General features: G+C 35.2%; 1 protein-coding gene across 44 annotated transcripts in view; it reads right to left on the bottom strand.

Moving 5' to 3' along the window:
- The window catches only part of Ptprd (protein tyrosine phosphatase, receptor type, D), a 2,322,278-nt gene that overhangs the window by 965,728 nt on the left and 1,333,903 nt on the right, over positions 1 to 22,647 (bottom strand). The gene's annotated exons all lie outside the window — the stretch shown is intronic.

Below are 22,647 nucleotides of genomic sequence, written 5' to 3' on the forward strand. Positions count from 1 at the left end.
ATGCTATTTCCTGAGCTCCAAGGTCAGGTCTATGGGTTTCCCTGCCTCCTTGAGGAGTGCTGTTGACATTAGGAACATTCAACCAATGCCAGAGATAGCCAGGTGTCTAGTGGCCAACATAAGAACACAAACAACAAGAGCAAGGGCAACATGGCACCACCAGAGGCCAGCTATCCCATTACAACAACCCCTGAATATCCTAACACAGACAAAGCACAGGAAAATGACCTTAAACTTAATCTAATAATGATGATAGAGGTCTTTAAAGAGGAAATGGATAAATCTATTAAAGATGTACAAGAAAATATAACCAAACAAGTGAAGGAAATGAATAAAATTGTTCATTATCTAAAAATGGAAATAGAATCCATAAAGAACATGCAAATGGAAACAACTGTGGAGATAGAAAATCTAGAAAAAAGAACAGAAAATCTAGAGGCAAGCATCACTAACAGAACACAAGAGATGGAAGAAAGAATCTCAGGCATAGAAGATACAATAGAAGAAATTGATACACTGGTCAAAGAAAATGCTATATTTAAAAACTTTCTAATGCATAACATCCAGGAAATTAGGATCACTCTGAAAAGACTAAGCCTAAAAATAATAAGTACAGAAGATGGAGATTCCCAGACTAAAGGCCCAGAAAATATCTTCAACAAAATCGTAGAAGAGAATTTCCCTGATTTAAGGTAAGAAATGACTGTAAATGTACAAGAAGCTCACAGAATACTGAATAGATTAACCTAGAAAAGAAAATCCTCCAGAGACATAATAATCAAAACATTATATTACAGAAAAAAGAAAAATATTAAGAATTACAAGAGCAATAGACCAGGTAGCATGTAAAGGTAAACCTATCAGAATTATACCTTACTTTTCAAGAAAGACTCTAAAGGACAATAGGGTTTGGGCAGATTTCTTGAAGATTATAAGAAACCGAGACTACTTATATTCAACAAAACTTTTAAATATCATAAATAGAGAAAGAAATAGTCTATTAAGAACAACAAATATAAGCAATATCTATTCACAAATACAGCCTTACAGAAAATACTAGAAGGAAAATTCATACTCAAGGATGCTAAATACTCCCAAGAAAACACAGAAAATAAGTAATTCCACACCATGAAATGAAAAGAAGGGAAACACACACATACACACACCACTACCACCCTCACCACCACCACTGCCACCACCAAAATATGAGGAATTAACAATAATTTGTCATCAACATCTCTCAACATCAATAGACTCAGTTCCTCAAAAAGAAGACAGAGGAAAACAAAATAGATGTGAAAATATGATCTATTATTCTGCTGCATACAAGCAATACATCTGAGCAACAAAGATAGACATTACCTCTGAGTGAAAAGCTGGAAAAAGCTTTTACAGGCAACAGGAGCCATGAAGCAACATGGAATAACCATTCTAATATCCAATAAAATTTGTAATAATAAAATCAATGATTTTTAACCAAAGTTATTTAAAAGAAATGGGGTAGTTCACTTCATACTCATCAAAGGAGAAATCTACCATGATCATGTCTCAATTCTGAACATCTATGCCCAAAATGGAAGGGCACAAACATTCATAAAAGAAATATTACTAAAGCTTTAGTCAAACATTGAATCCCAAATATTAATAGTGAGAAACTTCAAAACACCAATCTTACCAATGGACAGGTCGTCAATCAAACTAAACAGAGAAATAATGACACTAACAGAGGTAATGAATCAAATAGACCTAAAAGATAGCTACAGAACATTTCACCCAAACACAAAAGGATTTATCTTCTTCTCAGGGAACTTTCTCCAAATTAGAACATATAGTCTATCACAAAGCAAGCTTCAACAAATACACATAAGCAAATTGACATAACTCCTTATATCTAACCAGACCAACATGGAATAACGTTGAAGTTTAACAAAAACAGAAACAGCAGAATGCCTACAAACTCATGGAAACTGAATAACTCTTTACTGAAAAGCCACTGAGTCAGAGACAAAATAATGTGATTAAAAGCTTTCTAAAATTCAATGAAAATAAAGGTACAACCTACCCAAACTTATGGGAAATGAAAACTGTGCTAAGCAGAATGTTCATAGCACTAAGTACCTCGATAAGGAAATTAAATAGTTCTCATATCAGCAATTGAAAAAAACATCTGAAAGCTCTAGGGAAAAAAGAAGCAAACACACCCTCCTCACGAGCAATAGAAGTCAAGGAATAACCAAACTCAAGGCTGAAATCAGTCAATCAATCAATCAGAAACAAAGAGAACAATACAAAGAATTAATGAAAGAAAGATCTGTTTCTTCGAAAGAATTATAAATATAGACAAATCCTTAGCCAAACTAACCAAAAGGCAAGGAGAGAGAATACATAATAACAAAAGAGAAAAGAAAATATAACAACAGAGATTGAGGAAACCCAAAAAATAAGTTGGTCATATTTCAGAAGACTATATGCCACAAAATTGGAAAATCTAAATGAAATGGACAGATTACTTGATAGATTAAAAGTTGAATCAGCACTGCCTGAGGACCCAGCTATACTTCTCCTGGGCATGTATCCCAAAATATATTCCAATAAACAACAAAGACATATATTCCACTATGTTCATAGCAGCCTTATTTATGATAGCCAGAAGCTGGAAAGAACCCAGATATCCTTCAACGGAGGAATGGGTACAGAAAATATGGCATATTTATACAATGGAGTACTTCTCAGCTATTAAAAACAATGACTTCATGAAATTCTTAGGCAAATTAATAGAATTAGAAAATGTCATCCTGAGTAAGGTAAGCCAATCACAGAAAAACACACATGGTATGCACTCACTGATAAGTGGATATTAACCCAAAAGCTGGAACTACCCAAGATGCAATCCACAGACCACAGGAATTTCAAGAAGGATGAACAAAATGCAGATGCTCTCACTCCTTCTTAAAAGGGGGAACAAAAATATCCATAGTAAAAATATCCAAATATCCATATGGAGGCAAAGTTTAGAGCAGAGACTGAAGGATTGGCCAGAGCCTGCTCCACATGTGGCCCATGTATATACAGTCACAAAAACTGTGTATGCATATATATATATATATATATATATATATATATATATATATATATGATAAAATGGATGAAGCTAAGAAGTGTATACTGATAAGAACCAGATATAAATCCTGAGAAACACAACCAGAGCATGTCAAATACAAAGGCGAATGCTAGCAGCAAAACACTGAACTGAGAACAGGACCCCTTTTGGAGGAATTAGAGAAAGAACTGAAAGAGCTGAAGGGGCTTGCAACCCCATAAGAACCAACCAGAACTTCCAGGGACTAAACCACTACCCAAAGACTATACATGAACTGACCCAGGGCTCCAAAAGCATATGTAGCAGAGGATGGCTGTGTTGGGCACCAGTGGAAGGAGAAGCTCTTGGTCCTGCCAAGGTTGGAGCCCCAGTGCAGTGGAATGTTGGTCGGGGGTTGATGGTAAGGGGGGTGGAAGGGTAGTGAAACACCATGATGGGGGAGAGGAAGGGGGAAGAGGGGCCTATGGACAGGAAATCGGGAAAGGGAATAACATTTGAAATGTAAATAAAGAAACTTATCCAATTAAAAAAGTTGATTCAAGATCAGGTAAAATGAAAGTAATATATATGTGTGTGTGTGTGTGTGTGTGTGTGTGTGTGCGCGCGCGCGCGCTACTTTTTTTTATCAATCATTTGATTAACATCCCCTCTTTTCTTCAATTAGCAGCTCCCAACAACTACCTCGGTTTTGTCAAATAGTTTTTATAAGACTGCACATGAAATAATTTGTTTCTTTGGATTTTTTTCTTTCATTGGGTATTTTCTTTATTTACATTTCAAAAGTTATCCCCTTTCCCAGTTTCCCCTCCAGAAGCCCCACACCAGCATTCCATCACCCAACCCCTGGCTCCATGAGGGTTTTTCTCCATCAACCCACCCACTCCCTCCCACCTCCCAGCCCTGGCATTCCCCTACACTGGGATATTGAGCCTTCATGGGACCAAGGGCCTCTCCTCCCAAAGATGTCCCACAAGGTCAATTCCCTGCTACTTAAGCGGCTGCAACCTTGGGTCGCTCCATGTGTACTCTTTGTTGGTAATCCCTGGGAACTCTGGGGGTGTCTGGTTGGTTGATATTGTAGTTCTTCCTACGAGGTTGCAAACTCCCTCAGTTATCTCAGTCCTTTCTCTAACTCCTCTTGTTTTTATATATCTGGCCCATCTAGGCTATTACATCTTTCAAGTTGATCTATATTGATACAAATTACTGGGTTATCTTCTCTTAGACGTCGGATAGTATTCTACTCTCTCTCTCTCTCTCTCTCTCTCTCTCTCTCTCTCTCTCTCTCTCTCTCTCTCTCTCTGTGTGTGTGTGTGTGTGTGTGTGTGTTTCTGGATATGGACATATATGTCACTTTTTCATGGACTTGTGCTTTCATGGGGACAAAGGCTGTTCTATTGCTTGTCTTTTGTTACATGGACTATTATGAAGATAGGCAAGTAGAAACTTTTCTAACATACTGATTTTAAGGTTTTAGACTGTAAAATTAAACTAAGGAATGCTAAATCACGAAATTCTGTTCCTGGTTTTTAGACAAACTCCACAGTGTTTCTATAATGACACACTAATTTACATTTTTTTCAACAGTGGGCAAGGGTTTATTTTTTCCGTACTTTCCCAATTTTTGTTATTGCTTATGCTTTTTAAAATAATGACTCTAAAATGGATAATTTTTAATCATGCTTCTAAATTTTTAGCCCTGATGATTGTGTTTAGAAGCTTTTTCTATGCCTGTTGATTATTTATATGTTGTCATTTGAATAAAAAGTTTTTATTCAGTGTCTTTTACAGTGCTTTACTGGGTTGTGTCCTGGTTTTCTTCTTCTAATAGTTTTCAAGTATGAACACTTTGCCAGACTCAAACATTACAAGATTTTCTGTCTTCAGGTATGTCATTTTCTGTTTTGTTGTTTGTTTTCTAGTGCAAGGAGTAGACTTGAGCAAGTGTGGCTTACAAGTGTCCTTGACTGCATTTTTGTATCAAATGTAATAGCAACACTGTACAATGTTTTCCCCCTTTATAACACTCTTAAGATGTCTGCATAAGTTTAAGGACTGAATATATAATCAAGTTCTTAAACAACTAGGTATTTTACAAGTATCCACTAATCATTTTTGTTTTACCATTATGATCAACAACCTATGATTCTTGCATTTCATTTTAAGAATATGAATTCAGCTTATGATTAAATTTCAAAATCCCTGAACCAAAGCATAATGATTATTGTGTATAGTAATCCTAACACATGGAAATCATTTATGAACCTGATAATCTATTATCTATTGTTTGCCCAAAATAGGTGAGATCATATTATAGAATTTTTAAAAAGTTCATTTGGATTACAGTTTGGTAGGTTGGGTTTTCAAGTGCTTGGTTACCACTGACATCTATCTGGTGAGGGTATGCTTGATGTGTTCTAACACAGAAGAGGATATTTTAGAACAATAAGAAGACATTCTGCCAACCCACTTCTCTATCTCCCACTTTTTCTAATGTCACCAAGGCTAACAGTAGAGTTGTCTTCAAAACCTCCTCTAGTCATATTGAATTCTTCCCAAACTCTACCTCCAAATAATACTGTCCATATGCTCTGGGGAATACATTTTCCACTCATGTAGTTCTGAGAAAACATGTAAACAAAATACATGTGAATGAATGTCCAGTAGCCATCATTTAAGTAAGAAAGAAGTTTTATTTTGTATGGCAAACATTCTTCTATTCTATAGTGACATCTTCTATTCTATAGTGTATTTAATAGCAGTGAATTCTCAGTATGCAGTTATAAAGTGTGAAATCAGAGAAAGTTAATGGATTGAATTTGCTTCATGTAGTGAAATTAGAAGATTAATTCCTTAGTTATCTAATGTCAGGATTCAACCTTGCCAGCCAATGGTCTCAGTAACTATAGAATGCATTTGTTCTTAAGTTTTATTGGCACTAATTTCTTATGAAACTTACAGATAACACAAATGTAATGGTATGTGCTATGGATCCCTTTCTGAGACATATGTATAGTCTGTTGACATTGCTTGTCACTTTGGTATTATTGTAATCCTGACAAGGCTCGATTCATTACACAGTAAAGATAAACTTTAAGAGAGAAATGGGTTACTTTTCTCCAAGTACAGGAATTGCTTTTAAGATATTTGACTGACTTCATTACTTATAATTAAATGCTGCTTCTAAGGTTTGGTGTTTTGTGTTTCTTGAAGAAGAAGCCCCCAACAGAGGAGAAAATAACTCGGTTCCTTGAATAATTAGGAAAAATTCTTAACTTTTAGCTGTGGCAGTCCAGTAGAAAATTTTATTAGATTTTATCATTTCAATAATATAAGACACCCTTTCTGAGACACTTCTCTTCAGAAGGCCTGAGTTTCTAATATCAAGAATGAGTTAATAATACACTGTGAGTTTTTGGTTACACTTTAGTAGATGACTCTGAAGTGTACTTACTCATTCAACTGAATTTTTCCTTCTCTGCTATGCTATATAAAAGATAACTTGGAATCAATGACAACTCTCAAAAATATCAGTATTTTTTTATTTTGGGGAACTATTTATACACTTAAGGATTCAGATGAATGTCCCCGCAGTTATAATATTTTTAGATTTTTTTCTATTGGAAACCTATGTTGGATATTAGATTTTATTTGAATATGTCCTTGAATGTATAATGTATTATAATGTAAGTCTATAATGTGTTATGTATACATAATGTCCATAATAACTAATATATTATCCATTTCATTGCTTTAAATTCCCATTAATTTAATATATTATCTTTATCTATGTTCTATATTGATATGTCTTGTTAAATTGCGTGAAATAAAATGAGTAAACAATATTCCTGTTCTGCCTTTACAGAAGATTCAGGGAGCTTAAGGAACCTATGAAATGGCAGACCTAGTTATAGGCTTGAATACATACAAGAAAACACTGATGTGTAGAAATTTTTAAGTAACTATTTACTATTACTGTTGCCCTGAACATTGTGGTTAATTGTCAGCTTGGCAGGATTTGGAATCCCAAGGAGACAAGTGTCTGGTCATAGCTATAAGGAATTATCTAAAGTAGTTTAATTGAGTTGGGAAGACCCATGTTAACTATTGGACAAATAAAAAGGGAAAGGGGAGTCAAACCCAACATTCATCTCTTGTTGCTTTCTGACTGTAGTTGTAACCTGAGAAGTTGTGTCAAGATTCTGTTGTCAGGACTCCTGGCCATGGTGAACTCTGAGCCAAAACAAACCCTAGTGAAGCTGATTTTGCCAAAGTATTTTTTAACACAGCACAAGACAGGTATAAACAAAACCTTACATGGTCACATCATACTTGGTATTGTGATTTTCATTTAAATGTGTTCAAGTCATTTATTTCCATTTTGTAATAGAAGCTTTCAAGGTCAAAAGATTAAAGTGACCTCGTGTCAGTTTTGACATTTTACTTTTTTTTTAGTAGCTGGAAGGCTTTACAGTTTACCTTTTAGTTTAATAAGTTATCTTATAATGCATAATATATACTTATTTTATGATAATTTCAAATTTACAGAACAATTATGAATGTTTACTAGCAAAGAGTTTTTATATACTATCATCTACTTCTTTTATTATTAACATCTTACGTTGATATGGTACATTTATCATAATTAATGAACCAATTCTGGTAAAGTGTTAACTAAATCCTACCCTTTTTCATATTGCTTAGTCATTAGCTAATGTTCTTTTTCTGTTCCAGGATTCCTTCCAAGACCTCTCACTGCATTTATCGGTCATAACTCTGACTTTTCTTGGTTACAATGATTTGCAGTGTAAATTTGCTTCTCTTGAAGGGTACTAATCAGAAACCTTGGAGGGTGCTTTTCAGTTGGAGTCTCGCTCCTAAAGTGTTAGGTTATGGAGTGGGGAACAATTAAAGGGAACTGCCAATCTCATCCTATAATAATGGCACCACTTGTCAATGATGGGTTTTATCTTATCACCTGGTTAAGGTGGTTGTTACATTGTTTGTCCTTAAAGCTAGTTTTTGTTCTTTCTTATTTAGTGTACATTTTGAAGCAATTATTAGTTCAAAGTTTTACTGAATGGCAAGTGATAATGTTTCATGCCTAGAGAGTATAGTATTAACAGAAATAGTTACAATCCCTTGGCATAGGGAACTTGTCTGTTCATCCTTTGCTTATTGATTAATATATTTTTTATATTTATTTTTTATATTTATATTTTTATATTTATTTTAATATTTTTTCTGTAGGATTGTAACTCAAAACTGACTTATTTTTATAGGAAATTCAAGGGTTTTTATCTATTTTTTTTGTTTCTTTGACATATTCAGTAACTCTGAGTTTTTAAAGTTCCTTATTTATTTTATAATACCAGACATCTCACCTTGTACATTTCCAACTCTAGTTTTGGAATCATATTTTGCTAGCAGATTTTTTAAAGCTTGTTTCAATTTGGAAAAGTGGGCAAAAATTGAATTTGGGAGCTAAGTCAGTGTACTATTCTTGAGTGGTATTGGTGCTAGGTCCTTTTAGGCCATGAAAGAATTTCTGTACACACACACACACACACACACACACACACACACACACACACACACACACACACATTTGTACTAACTTGTGAGTGTTCTATATGCAATCATTTGTATCTGTCTCAAGGCAAATATAATTTCAGACTTGAAAAATGTTTTAGCTTAATTTATTTTGCTGTGACAAGTACCCCGGCAAAAAGTGACATAGATGAGAAAAAGGTTTGTTTGTCTTACAACCCGCGGTTACAAGAAGTCAAGGTAGGAACTTAAAGTATCATATCCTTCAGTCAAGAGGAAAGAGAATTGAATTCATCCATTCTGTGTGCATGTTTTTTTTCTTCTGCTCTCTCCTGTCTTATGTATTATATGATGCCATGACTACAGGATGGTTTTGTCAGCAACTGGGTATTTCTCCTTGTGTTAATCAATAATTCTCTACAGACATGCACACAGGTCAGTCAATTCTAGATAATTCCTCATTACAGTTTTCTTTTCAGATGATTCTAGGTCGTGTCAAGCTAACAGTTAAAAGCAATAAGCATTAAGGAATAACATTATGTGGCTTTTTGTTATGGATTAAATAATCATATTCCATTCACATCAATACTAAAGCATTTGTACTTGTCCTATGTGGATATGATAATTCTGAAGAAACAATGAAGCTTAACTGGTATGTGAAGAAAAGGCACTGGTGTGGTAAGACTGGAGTGCTTGTAGATTAAGGTAGTAAAGGGCGCACTTCTTTCACTGTGAAAGAGGAGGCACAGAAGGGAAGTTGCTTTTAAGTTAGCAGAAGGGGACTTGTATAACGTCCTGAAATAGTCTCTTTTTGTTGCTACAATAAAACTCTGAAAGGGCTTTAAGGGAGACATGGTTTCCTCTGGCTCACAGTTCAAGCTGGAGCTCAAAGTATCTGGCCACATCACACCCACAATCCAGAAGCAGAAAGAGAACCCTGGCTCCTCAGCTCTCCTACTTCTTCTGTACAATGCAGGATTCCAGCAAGAGGGACTGTTCCACACAAGTTGGTGGGTCTTAGCACCTCTTAAGGAACTTTCAATAATGTCATTCATGCATACAAGGAGTCCAACCTCCCAGGTGATTCTCACCAACTGTAGTGACAACTGATAATAATAATCACAAACTTTATTTCTTCATCCTTAAACTTTGAGTTAGCCTCCACTGCTATGAAGAGGTAAGTCAGTTGTTTAAGAAGTTCAAAAAAGTATTTTGCGTGACAGACTAAGCAAACTAATATAGCGATAGTCTCTAGGCTTCATTATATAAGCATAAACTTTAAAATTGTAATAAAGTAAAGGAAGTAATGAATTTTAATGGTATTGTTTTCCAGATTTGCCAAATAAAGGGATTTTTGTGAAATATTTCTCAACAGAAAAACACACAAATACAAAAATAATGTTAGTCTTGTGTATACTGTAATAGTTAAAAGTACATTATTTAACATGAATGAAATTTCTTTATTATCTTAATAAAATAACATTCCTACTGATTTCTATTTCCCTGAACATGTGCTGAGGTACATAACAGAGTAACATGCAGATAAAAGCAATTAGTGGCATTTAATGCACTTCATTTAAATGAGTGAGACAGAAGTTGCCTTTCTGTGAAGAGATGTTTAGAACATGCATACATCCTACACTTGTAAAGCTATAGGTAAAATTAAAGAAGTAAAGTACTCATCCATGCTTAACTACAAAGAAAACAAGTGAATCAAAGTTGAGCTATTTTTACTATACTGCCCCCTGAAAATAAAAGACTTCAGTTCTCTCATTATCATCTTTTTAGTTTTAAGAGTATAGAGTCAGCCAAATTCATATACACATATATATATGTGATATATTATATACAATATACCATATAAGACGTAGAATGTATAGTATATAATGTTCTAAATGCATATATATTGAAGAGTACCTATGCTCCCAAACACAAATATATTTCAAAACACTAATGAGACATGTCTTTCTTGAACTCTAGTAAGTAGAAATCAGTTCTTTCTTGGCTAGCTGCAGTTATTTTTATACCCTAGTGGCATTGTACAGCACGTCATAATCCAGAAAGCACTCTCTGATTTTAGGAGATAGAGGGTCCTTGGAACATGTTTCCTCAGCATCAAGTTTGCAGTACCCATAATTTCTTAAGATGCTGGGTATTACTAAATCTTGATCCTGGCCAGAATTGGTGAGAAACAAGGCACATTATTTCCAGGCTATTTGCTGGTGATGTTTTCATGTACTAGTTCCCTTCTCATTAACATATTGGCATTGATTGGTTTTCTACTCATGAGATATGACAGAGTCAAGAAATTAAATTTTAAAGTATTTACAACATTAACCCAATGTATTCTGGGTTTTTGTTTGCTTGCTTTGGTAATCAGTACTCAGATGACCTCATCTAGTGTATTCTAAGCTTTAAGTTCAATATTCAGATATTGCAACTACCCATCACCATCAGTTAATGGGCTTTAGAGATATGAAACAGAATAAATTCTGTGATTAACACAAAGGCTATAAAATTTCTAGACTGCTGGTTCTGCACCATGAACTTGTACTCATATTAGACTCCAGGTTTATATTCTGAGCCTATCATTTGACTTTATGTCTCCTTGGGACAAATGTTCTCTCCTGACCTTTAATTATTGCATTGCAAGTAGAACTGGGGAAACGGACATCATTAGCAGTCTCGCCTGGATAATTAAGAAATAAGTTCAGAGGGATAATTGCTCCATCATTATTTCTTTTTACAGTCTGACAAATTAGATGTTTTATAATTGAGCTGACCATATGTTCAAATCTATGCAATTAATAGTTCATTATTTTCATTTAGAAATTTATACATGCACGCAAACTATGTTCCTTTCCTCTTCTTCCTCTTTTTCTGCTCAGCCACCTTGGACAGATAATGGCTCAGTAAGGATAGAGTTATGGTGATTTAAGACTGACTCATGTAAGTGTTATGAATATATTCTGTATTCATCCCCTGTGACTTATCCCAATGTCAGAGAATCACTATCAGATCAAGGCCTTCAAATATAGCTCTGATTGTCTTTGACATTTTAAATAAAGTAGTTTTTCTGTTATCTCCCCTTTCCCTAACAGACCTGTGGAGATGAATCAAGACAATGCAGAAATGAATTTGAACAAATTTTATATTACCTTTGATTATCCTAGTGGGAGCCCTGAAGCCAATCCTAGACTAAGTGATAGAGGAGGTTCTAGAAGACAGTCAAGCCTGAGACAGCGCCATCTGAAGCAATTAGTGCTGAGACAGAAAATCACTGGCAGCTTAAAGAATTTCATACCTGCTCCAACCTCTGCTCTACCAAGCAGACTGATTTTTAGAATTCATTTTTTCCTGAAATAAATTTGCAAAAAGTAAGTGCATCACATGTTAATTAGTTTCTTCTAGCTTCAGATTGTAATACTACAGAAGCCCAAGTTCCTCTCTAAGTTACCCCTTTATCTCCACAGGTGTCTACCTGTTTACCCCACAGTATGGAACTCTTAATTCTCACACGAGTCAGAGGAGGATTTAAGGTTGGATAAAAATATTAAACTTTAATGTGTCATTCTTTATTGGACATAGCACACAGATGTAGACGTAGGATTTTGTGCTGTTTAAGCATCATGAAATAGACTAAGAAGAATTAGAGACTCAAAGGATTGAATAGAGCTTTTATTACCTACCTCAGCTAACGTTGATCTGCTTCTCACAAGGACCCTTCACATCCATGACATGCAGTGCACATACATATAGCTAAAGCAAAATGTTTGTTTGGGCTCACTAAATATTAATTCTCATCCAAAGGGTTCCTAGATGTTAAAATTTGGGGTATGTTCTTCTGGAATACATATAAATGACACTAACCACAATAATTTGAAACTTATGGTTAGAAATTCATTTATAAAATATTTTATATGTTCTTTAAGAAACTCATACACTTATTGAAAATGCTGTTTCTTTTTCTACTGGAGGAGTTAGCTCCTTTGCCAAAGATCAAGTGACCATAGGTGTGTGGTTCGTTTCTCGGTCTTCAATTCTATTCTATTGATCGACCTGCCTGTCTCTGTACCATACCATGCAGGTTTTTATCACACTTGTTCTGTAATACACCTTGAGATCAGTAATAATGATTCCCCGAGAAGTTTCTTTTGCTGAGAATAGTTTTTGCTATGCTGGGGTTTGTGTTATTCCAAATGAATTTGCAAATTGCTTTTTCTAACTCTATGAAGAATTGAGTTGGAATTTTGATGGGTATTGCATTGAAATTGTAGATTTTTATGATAAGTTGGCCATTTTTACTATAATAATCCCGCTAATCCATGAGCATGGGAGGTCTTTCTCTCTTCTGAGATCTTCAATTTAGTTCTTCAGAGACTTGAAGTTCTTGTCATACAGATATTTCACTTGCTTACTTAGAGTCACACCAAGGTATTTTATATAATTTGTGACAATTCTGAAGGGTGTAATTTCCCTATTTTTTCTCACGCTGTTTATCCTTTAAGTAGAAAAAGGCTACTGACTTGTTTAAGTTACTTTGATATCCAGCCACTTTGCTGAAGTTGTTTATCAGGTTAGGAGTTTCTGGTGGAATTTTTGGAGTCATTAAAGTATACTATCCTATTATCTGCAAGTAGCGATGTTTTGACTTCTTCCTTTTCAATTTGTATCCCTTTGATCTCTTTTTGTGTCTAATTGCTCTGGCTAGGACTTCAAATACTTATTGAATAGGTAGGGAGAGTAAGCAGCCTTGTCTACTCCCTGATTTTAGTAAGACTGTTTCAAATTTGTCTCCATTTCATTTCACATTACCTATGGGTTTGCTGTATATTGCTTTTACTATGTTTAGATATGGGCTGTGAATTACTGATCTCTGCAAGTCTTTTATCATGAAGGGATGTTGAATTTTGTCAAATGCTTTCTTAGCATCTAATGAGATGATCCTGTGGTTTTTTTTCCTTTGAGTTTGTTTATATAGTGGATTATGTTGATGGATTTCCATGTATTAAAGTACCCCTGCATCCCTGAGTGAAACCTACTTAATCATGGCGAATGATTATTTTGATGTGTTCTTAGATTTGGTTTTCAAGAATTTTATTGACTCTTTTTCATTGATATTCATAAAGCAAATTGGTCTGACGTTCTCTTTCTTTGTAGGGTCTTTGTGGTTTAGGTATAAGTGTAATTGTGGCTTCAAAAAAAACAAAATGGGTAGTGTTCCTTCTGTTTCTATTTAGTGAAATAATTTGAAGAGTATTGGAATTAGGTCTTCTGTTTGAAGATCTGCTAGAATTCTACATGAAATCTATCTAGTCCTGAGCTTTTTACAGCTTTTTTTAGGAGCTGTGGGAAAGTTTAGATGTTTTACCTGATCCAGATTTAAGTTTGATGCCTGGTATCTGTCTAGAAAATTGTGCATTTCATCCAAATTTTCTAGTTTTGTTGAATATAAGCTTTTGTAGTAGGATATGATAATTTTTTGAATTTTCTCAGTCTGGAGGTTTCTTAGAAAGCTGGATATCGTGTTACCTAAGGACCCAGCTATACCACACCTGGGTATATACCCAAAAGATACTCCAACATACAACAAAGACACATGCTCCACTATGTTCCTAGCAGCCTTATTTATAATAGGCAGAAACTGGAAAGAACCCAGATGTCCTTCAACAGAAGAATGGATACAAAAAATGTGTTACATTTACACAATAGAGTTACTAATACTACTCAGCTAATAAAAACAATGGCTGCATGAAATTTGTACTTGAAATTCAAATGGATGAAATTAGAAAATACCATTCTGAGTGAGGTAACCCAGTCACAAAAGAACACACATGGTATGCATTCACTGATAAATGACTATTAGCCCAAAAGCGCAGAATACCCAAGATACAATTAAGAGGCCATAAGAAGCCCAAAAAGAAGGAAGACCAAAATGTAGACTCATCCGTTATTCTTAGAAGAGGGAACAAAATACTTATTGGGGATTGGGTGGGAAATACAGGGAAAAAGAGTGAAGCACAGACTGAAGGAAAGGCCATCCAGAGGCTGCCCCATCTGGGGACCCATCCCATATGCAGCCACCAAACCCAGTCACTATTGCTTATTCCAAGAAGTGCTTGATGAGAGGAGCCTGATATGGATGTTTCCTGGGAGGCTCTTCTGGAGCCTTACTGACACAGATTAAGATGTTTGCAGCTAACCATCAGACTCAGCACAGAGACCCTATATGGAGGAGTTAGAGAAAGGAATGAAGGAGCTGACATGGTTTTCATTCCCATAGGAAGAACGACAATATCAACCTACCAGAACCCATAGAGCTCCCATGGACTAAATCACCAACCCATGGGTCCAGCCACATATGTAGCAGAGGATGGCATTGTCTGGCATCAATAGGAGGAGAATAACTTGGTCTTGTGGCGGCTCATTTCCCCAGTGTAGGGAAATGCAAGGGTGTAGAGGTGGGAGTGGGTGGGTGGGTGGGTGGGTGGAAGGGGGAACATCCTCCTAGAAGCAGGGGGAGGGGTATGGGAGAGGAGGAACTGGGAAAGAGGATAACATTTGAAATGTAAATACATAAACTATCCAATAAAAAAAGAAAACTTATACATGTATACAATGACTTTTGATCGTATCACCTCTAATCCAATCCAACTCTTCTCAAATTCTCCCTCTCAACCTCACATTCTCTTTTTAGATTCTTATTAGGTTCAGTTAGCACTGGTCATATGTCCCTGAGTATGGGACCAACTATTGTTAAAAGCAACCTACCAATGGTCATATACCTAAGATAACTGACTTCATTCCCTAATTAGCCATTAGTTATCAACATCACATCAGATAGGAAGGGGGCCTTGTGAAATCCTTCCCCATCCACAGACATTCCTTTTTATTAACTATATATTATCAGACTATTCATTATCATAAAAAATAATAAAACATAATGGGTACTAAATTTCAGTTATGTTTAACCTTTAGCTTTTATTTTGTTATAAAAATAATGTATGTTTATTGGGCACAATGCAATACTTTTATGACCTAATACATTATATAATAGACAATTAAAACAACTACCATATTGCCTCAAACTCATTATATGTTTGTAATAAAGATCTTATTTTAATTCTTCTAAAAAATAACATATGTTGATATCAGCTGTAGTTACATACTGTGCAAGAAGACAGAAATTGTCTTTTCCTATTAAAATTCTTGCAGAATAGCTTACTCATCTTCCTCTTTTGATATTAACTTTGGCCTCTGCAACCTTTAAAAAGTTTTCTACTTCTTTGGTCTTTATATTTCAGAAAAAATATGCTTCAGTGGACTTTTTGTGCCCCATACATCTTAGCGTAACCCTCTAGGCTTATCCACACAGTTGAAAACAGTAGAATTGTTAGTAACAGAGTTAGTAAGAATTTTCTTGTTGAACATATTCCAGAAAGTATTATATATCAAAGTAAGAAAGTCATTCATGAGACTCAGGAAAGGAGAAACAAAAGGCCTTAAGGGAGATGGGCAAGATGGTCAGAGAACACATACAATTTGAAAGCAGAAGTGGGACAGTGTTAGTAGAACAGTTTAATCATGGATGGAGAGGAAGTAGAGGAGGAAGTAGGATAATGTCAAACAAAACTAAGTATTTAAGAAATGACACAATGAAACCTGATAATCTGTAAATTAATTTTAAAAATATTGGTTTTGGTGAAAGTTTAATGTATAAAAAGCTTCTCTTGAAAAACTAACTTCAATTCCCCAGGGGGAAAAAACATAAAGGTTAGGCACAGTAGTATGTGATAATTCTTCCATATGTCAACATTCACAAACACACATGCACACACACACACACACACACACACACACACACACACACACACTTACACTTACTCTTAACTTTTTTAATCTAAAAAATTAACTAATAAATCTATTCACCCAATAATGGATAAAGGGCTTGATTTTCTATTGTTGGAAACCACAGCAAAGGCTTATTCAGTTTATAAATATTTTTTTAAAAATTGATATAATTTTTATCTGGATTCTGTTCTCACTAAACCTACATACTGAATATCACTGAATTTTTATTTTTCATTGTTTGAAAAACCTGCATACTGTTTGCCATATGGCTCTATTAACTTACATTTTTACCAAAGGTGTACAAATTTCCTTCTTCACCATCATGCCATGTTGTCTGTACATGCGCGCATGTGTACTCGTGGGCATGCATGTGTGTGTGTGTGTGTGTGAGTGAGTGTGTGTATGTGTGTGCATGTGCCTGTGAAAGCAAGAGATTAACACTTGTCTTTTCATTGCCATTCTCCATTAATTGATTGATTGATGGATGACTGACTGATTTTTAGAAATCAATGATCCTAAACCCTCTAACCCTAAAGGATTGGGTTATAGGAACAAGCTGCCTTACTCAGGTCTAAAACAATTGATTAATTAATTACATTCTTATGGTCTTATAATATGAACTCACATTTTCAGGATTTGTGACAAGCAGATGCTCCCTGGGTGGCTTTTTCAATTTCCGGGCCTCTGAGCTTGGGTCTTAGGCTTGTATGGCCTCTGTTTTTGTTTTCTCTATAGTAGTAAATCTAATATGCTGATGTGGTTTCAACTTCACTTCTTTAATAATTATGGATATGACTAGTTTTCCATGCACTCTACAGATTTTTTTATTCCTTTGATGTAATGAAATTCATTTGTTCTTGCTTTTGTTGACTAGAATTTTGAGGGAGCTTTCTACATATTTTTGTCTGTAAGTTGTAATTTCGGGTGTTCAATTTAAGCTTTAGTTTATTTTAAGTCAATTACTTCATATTCTGAGATTTAAGGCTCCAATTTCTTCCCTCTTGAGTGAAAATATCTTTTCCTACTATAATATGCTGAAGACTGTCCTATATTATGTAGCACAGATCCTGTGGTGGTTACAGTTAAGAGTTTGTCAGTTGTATAATCTTGGCACAGCTGTAACTTATAAGTCATTCTTAGTGCCTTCACTGAAAATTATTTAATCATGAATCTATAATTGCATAGTTATACTTTTGGGTTTTCTGTTATCCTTCCCTGTCTAGAAGTTTTTCTGTTGCTATTGCCTTGTGGTCTTTTTTGAACTCAAGTGTTCTGATTCTTCTCTTTTAATTACACTTTTCTTGTGATTATTCTGGATCCTTGACTTTTCTGAATGAGTTTAAGACTTTTTGCTGTTTGCTTCTGTCAAGAATATCCTTGGATTCTGACAGAGACAGCACTAGACTGCTCAGGCCACATAGATACTTTCGTGCTTATCAGTTGTTTCAACCAAAGCACACACGAGGCAACATTCTATACTGCTATAGAGTTTAACTTGTTTTTAAAGCCACTTTTTAGAGTGTAACATTTGTGTTATATTCATTACAGTTTTTATGTTATTACAAATGAAATTGTTTTCTCAATTTCCTTTTTGGAGAGTTCACTGCTAGTTCATAGAGAATAAGTGAATTTATTTTACATCTTAAATATTTACTAATGTTTTTTTTTAGTTCTACAAGTCTTTTGGTGGATTTTAAGTTTTTCTTTAATGATGGCTAATCTCTGGTTGTCAGTCTGACTACATCAGGACACATGAGGAACGTTCTTGATTGGGTCAATTGAAATGGTAGACTCTAACCTAAAGCTGGGTTATGCTTTTTGGTAGTAGTCCACAGAATAAGGACATGTAAGAAGGGACCTCTGTTTCCTGCTTTGCCTAAGTCTCACTGGCAAGTCCAGCTATTCAGTGGTGCTTGCGGCATTAGAACCTACTTCAGCATTCACACATAGGCTGAAAGCTGGCAGCCCTTTAAGACTTCCTGGGGACCTCAGCACAGATTGTAACTGCTGAGACATCCAGTCCTATAGTCTTTCTATCAAGACATAGCACTGCTGCACCACTCAGACGACAGCCAGTGAGCCACTCTAATAAGTCCTGTTTCAATAAATATTTGTGTGTGTACACATGCACCCACTCTCCCATACACATGCACATACATGTGCACGTGCGTGCACGTGCACACACACACACAAACACACACACACACACACACACAAACACACACACACATTATCCATTCCTTTGAAGAACTCTGATGAACACATTTATATGTAAGGTTGTATCATCTGAACACATGGGTAATTTAACTTGAATTAATCAATTTGAATGTCTGCTTCCTTTCTTTTACTTGGCTGCTCTAGCTCCAATTCCAGAAGCTGTGTAAACAGAAGTGCACAACTGAAAATCCTTGTTTTACCTTTGAAGAAAGGACTACATTTTCTGTAGTCACAATATTAGCTGTGAATAAGGTAGGGCAATTTTGAAAGTCTCTTTACTATTAAGTACATAGGAATAATATTAGAAAACTTAAATGTAAAGAAATGAGTCTAAGGAAAATGCATGAGGTAAGTAATTAGGTTAGCTTATGATGTTAGCCAATATAATTTCTATAGTGCTGATCCAGTGGCATTGGAAGTTAATACATTACATACTATAAATTGTAAAATCTTGGCACAGCAATAACATGAGCACACTTTCATTGGGCATCTTAAGAACTATTTTAAGCAAAATATAGATAACTTCTAGCATCGTGTTTGGTGTATAATAGGTAATTAATAGATGAGTAATTTCTAGTTTATAATATAAGAACAACACTTGAAGGAAAGATAATTTCAAAGCCTCAAGTTTGTAAATTTGTGGAGAGTACTGTGCAATTGAACGAAAGAATAATCTCACAAGAGAAGGAAGGTTGAACGTAGACAGCTAACAAATTTGTTATTAAACATGTTATTAACCTAAAGTTCACATAAATAACATTGAAATGAAAGGAAATGTAAGCCAAGTCTTTTCTTTTAATTCTTTGTGCTGAACACAATATATGCATCCATCATAACAAATATGTTGAAATGCACACTGGTTGTTACTTTTGTTTCTCTATGATCCTTCAAGATACATAATTGTTTCATATTCTTTTGCTGAAAACTAAACTTGACATTCTATTTACATTATGTAGTACACATTTAAAAGTGCCATACATTGTAATACAGTAAGATACTGGATGAAATGGAAAATAGAAAAGGACCATTTAATTATAAGATGATATAAGTTATTTTATTGACTTTCATGGGAGGCTTAAAAAAGATCTTTAAATATTGTGCAGTGTTGCAAAGAATATGCAAAGGATTAACAACACTGAACTAGGAGAAAGGTGCTACTGAAGAGAAGTCAAGAACATGTAAGGAGATATCCCATAGTGTAGGCTCTCTGTATTTAATTCATTTTCAAATTGTTCTAAATTATTTGCATATTGAATAAAGACAAACCATTCGCAGATCAATAGAAGTTCATTATAAATTTGTATATAATAAAAATGTATAAAATTGATTAGACCAGAAGGCTGTTATTAATCCTGCTAGCAATACCTTCTTAAAACTCTTTCAATTATAATGAATATGAATTAGAAAGGAGTCTATTTTTCTTAATATAAAAGACTTAAATGTGTTTGCTAATTAATATACTTTGAATAAGCGTCACAGTTTCTGTGCCAATTTCATTATTACCCTAATCACTTCAGGTTCGACTCTAATTATAATGTAGATCATGACTATTGGCAGATGAAGATTATGGATGGTGAGAAAAACTAATTTTGTCTCGAGCAAATGTAGAGAGGTGTGCAGCAAATCCAATCAAATAGCAAACTGATTGCCTATATAATGTGTTAATTTTAATGACTTTAGCGTTAATATGTGAGCAACTTTCCTCCTTGCCGAGACAACATACCTGTTAAAACCATTTTAAGGATGGAAAAGAGGAAGCTATCTTAAGGATAGCTCTGAAGTTGAGGATATAGTCTTTTATTACAGAGGAGGCAACATGGCAAACCATGAAGTAGTTCTTTATTTCCATAGTCAGGTAGCAGCATTCACTAATGTTGCATCTCTGCTGGCTTCCTCCAGTCTTCTCTTTGGTTCAGTTCAGCACTCTAACCTATGATATGGTGACCCCCATATGCAGTGCTAAATGTTCTAAATCCCTCAGTCTGATCTCTGTAGCCCTGAAGTTCCCAGTCTGACGTGTTACAGAGCAAAGGGAGAAACTGACTTCTAACATGTAGTTCTTAAAGTATTTCTCCTTAAATTTTTGGTGTTGCCATTATTTATTTTTAACATTTAATCTTTAACATTTTCATTCATTTTTACATTTTTCATTGCTTTTGTCCCCCTTTTCTCCTGTCCTTATGTGCATCATTATCTCCCTACAAATCAGTTTTTATATTCCTGAGTTTTTATTTTGTTTTGAGACTCCAATGAGTTTAGCCAGGGATATCTGTGTGATAGTGAGTTTGGACATTTTCACTGGGCCATGATGAATTCACTAGTGCTTATACAAATAATGGCAATGATTCCTAGTTCCCAAAATCAATTAGTGTCCACTAACTCAATAGGAAGAAAACAACAATGTCTTCCTCTTCTTTACCATCATGGGCTGTTGCAGACTCATCATGAACAGTTGTACTATTCCACCCCAAACAATCCTAAGGCAACAGAACCAAAGGATCATAAACAGGAACCATGGAAGAGCAGGAAAATATCTTCATTTCTTCTTAAGTTGAGGAGCTTAGGTGTTTTGTCCTCAGGAACACAAGACTGACTTACTTTACAAAGAATTATTCTACTAACAACTTTAAGCATTTTGTCATTCATATCAGACAATAATAAAGATACTGTCAATCTGTTTGGGAATGAATAATATACTTTCCCCAATAGACTGTGTACTAATCATGGAGCAAGAGAGGTGGTAGGGGGAGAGGAAGAAAGAAAGGGAGAAGGAAAGGGAGAGGAAGAACACAGCAAATGGGGAGGGGCTATAAGCCTCCAAAGCCCATCCCAGGAACATAATTCATCCAGTAAGAACTACATCCTAAAGATTCACTATCTTGCTTTTGTCTAAATCAATTTTTCCACTTTCATGCATTGCCATTATTTTTGCTAAACACGTTGATTGCTATGCACCCTGACTGACTCAGGTTAGGCACTATTTATTTGTTTCATAACCCACCCAAATCCCTCATAGACGTGGGAGACAACGCCACAGTCTCACTTCTAGCACCCAGATCATCCACATACTAACTAAACTTAGTTTATAGATCATCCCCTCTCTAAAGGGTATACAACTTAAGGACAAGTCCTACGCTATTGCTTGACAGTATATATCATGACCTTAATAAGAACTAACATTTCAAGTGTTGCTTTTATTTGAAAAATATTTTGCAAAGGCAACCAAAAAATAATTGCCACTAAAGCAATGTTGGTGATAATCTGCAAGTAATCTTAAAAGAAGAAAAAACGTAGGTTATTCTCAGAAAAAAAAGTGACTCTCTTTATGTTTTAGTTAAAAACTTTGTTTCCTTATTTTCATAAACTAATTTATTTTACCAATAATGAGTGACACCATCATTTTCATGAATTCAAGTTTATTTTCTTACATCCTTCACAAAATGTGATTAATTTCATATAAAATATACATCTTCTAGAGTAATATGGACAGGGAAATATCTCAGTGGTTAAGAACTGCAAAGAGCCAGAGATGAGCTCACAGGCATCTGTAACCAGCTTCAAGACATCCGAAACCTTCTTTTATTTTCCCTAGGCATCTGTACTCACACTTGTGGGATGATGTCACAGGTGAGGCAGGTGCAAGATAGAATGAGGCCTGTCATTAGACGAGAAGGAAGGATGGGTGGGAGAAAAGTTTGAGGGAAGGGGAGGAGACAGGGTTGGAAAGGACAGCAGAGGGGAGATGGAAAGAGTAGCCACAGGACAATGTGGAAGCTGACTTTAAGATTCCCCATATGAACAACAAGGCCAACCAACCAGAGCTTCCAGGGACTAAGCCACTACCCAAAGACTATACGTGGACTGACCCTGGACTCTGACCTCATAGGTAGCAATGAATATCCTAGTAAGAGCACCAGTGGAAGGGGAAG

The sequence above is a fragment of the Rattus norvegicus genome, chromosome 5 (genome assembly GCF_036323735.1).
Source record: "Rattus norvegicus strain BN/NHsdMcwi chromosome 5, GRCr8, whole genome shotgun sequence".
NCBI classification, from domain to species: Eukaryota; Metazoa; Chordata; class Mammalia; order Rodentia; family Muridae; genus Rattus; species Rattus norvegicus.